Below are 2390 nucleotides of genomic sequence, written 5' to 3'. Positions count from 1 at the left end.
GGACTAGCAGTCACGTTGCACGGGAGAAAGTGAAAAGTGTTCATATGTAGTAAAAACATGAGATATTCGTCCGTTTTCGTCATTTGTATCCAATTGACTTATTGTCAGATCGTCACATTGGCCGCTCTTCTCTCCGAAACGGTTTCATTTATGGTGTGCAAAGCTATGTCACGTGCTGCGATATGCGGAGACTCTAAAAGCACCACATTAGAACACAGAAGAAGCTTCTAAGTTGATGTAATAGCCAGTAACCAGCAGTACAATTCAAGTTTAGTTTTTGATTTTTGACATGTTATACGGGTTTGGTGCCTTGGACATGAGCCAGGACCTTACGATTGTGCATGAAGGGAGGACTAGCAGCCACGTTGCGCGGGAGAATGTAAAATGAGTTCATATGTAGTAGAAACCTAAGAAACCCGCCTGTTTTCGTCATTTGCTATCGAATCGACATAATGTCAGGTCGTCACATCGGCCGCACTTCTCTCTGAAATTGATAAATTTATCGTGTGCAAAGCTATGTCGCGTGCTGAGGAATGCGGAGACACCAAATGCCCCATAGTACAACACAGAAGACGCTTCTAAGTTGATGTAATTGCCAGTAAGGAGCAGTACAATTTAAGTTTTAGTGATTGATTTTTAAATTTTTAGGCGGCTTTGGTGCCTTGTACATTAGCTAGGACCTTACGATTTTGCATGAAGGGAAGACTAGCAGCCACGTTGCACGTGAGAATGTGGAAAGTGATCGAATGTATTAAAAGCCTAAGAAATCCACTCGTTTTCGTCATTTGCTATCGAATCGACTTAATGTCAGATCGTCACATTTGCCGCTCTTCTCAATGAAACGGTTACAATTATCGTGTGCAAAACTATGTGGCGTGCTGCGGAATGTGCAGACGCTAAAAGTACCATAGTAGAACACAAAAGTAGCTTCTAAGTTGATGTAAAAAACACTTAGAGGCATAACAATTCAAGTTTTAGTTATCGATTTTTGACTTTTTAGACGGCTTTGGTGCCCTGGACTGACCTAGGGCCTTAAGATTTTCCATGAAGGGAGGACTAGCAGCGACGTTGCACGGCAGAATGTGAAAAGTGTTCATATGTAGTAAAAACCTAAGTAATCCCCCCGTTTTCGTCATTTGCTATCGATTCGACTTCATATCAGATCGTCACACTGGCCGCTCTTCTCTTTGAAACGGTTACATTTATCGTGTGCAAAACTATGTCGCGTGCTGCGGAATCGGAGACACTAAAAGTACCATAGTAGAACACAGAAGTAGCTTGTAATTTGATGTAAAAAGCACTAAGAGGCATAACAACTCAAGTTTTAGTTATCTATTTTTGACTTTTTAGCCGGCTTTGGTGCCTTGGACATGAGCTAGGACCTTAAGAATTTGTATGAAGGGAGGACTAGCAGCCACGTTGCACGGGAGAATGTGAAATGTGTTCAAATGTAGTTAAAATCTAAGAAATCCGCGAGTTTTCGTCATTTGCTGTTGAATTGACTTAATATCAAATCGTCACATTGGCTGCTCGTCTCTCTGAAATGGTTACATTTATCTATGCAATGCTATGTCGCGTGCTGCGATATGCGGAGACACTAAAAGCGCCGCAGTAGAACACAGATAAAACTTCTAAGTTGATGTAATAGCCAGTAAGAAGCAGTACAATTCAAGTTTAGTTATCGATTTTTGACATTTTAGACAGCTTTGGTGCCTTGGACATGAGCTAGGACCTTAAGAATTTGTATGAATGGAGGACTAGCAGCCACGTTGCACGGGAGAATGTGAAAAGAGTTCATATGTAGTAAAAACCTAAGAAATCCATCCGTTTGCGTCATTTGCTATCGATGCGACTTTATATCAGATCGTCATATTGGCCGCTCTTCTCTCTGAAACGGTTACATTTATCGTGTGCAAAGCCATGTTGCGTGCTGCGATATGCGGAGACACTGAAAGCACCATAGTAGAACACAGAAGAAGCTTCTATGTTGATGTTATAGCCAGTAAGAAGCAGTAGAACTCAAATTTAGCTATCGATTTTTGAATTTTTAGCCGGATTTGGTGCCTTGAACATGAGGTAGGACCTTAATATTTTGCATGAAGGGAGGACTAACAGTCACGTTGCACGGTAGAATGTGAAAAGAGTTCGAATGTAGTAAAAACCTAAGTAATCCTCTCGTTTTCGTCATTTGCTATCGAATTGACTTATTGTCAGATCGTCACATTGGCCGCTCTTCTCTCTGAAACGGTTACATTTATGGCGTGCAAAGCTATGTCGCGTGCTGTGGAATGCGGAGAGACTAAAAGCACCATAGTAGACCACAGAAGAAGCTTCTATGTTGATGTAATAGCCAATAAGAAGCAGTACAATTCAAGTTTTAGTTAACGATT

The sequence above is a fragment of the Schistocerca gregaria genome, unplaced genomic scaffold (genome assembly GCF_023897955.1).
Source record: "Schistocerca gregaria isolate iqSchGreg1 unplaced genomic scaffold, iqSchGreg1.2 ptg000407l, whole genome shotgun sequence".
NCBI lineage: Eukaryota > Metazoa > Arthropoda > Insecta > Orthoptera > Acrididae > Schistocerca > Schistocerca gregaria.
This window is presented reverse-complemented; position numbering follows the sequence as displayed.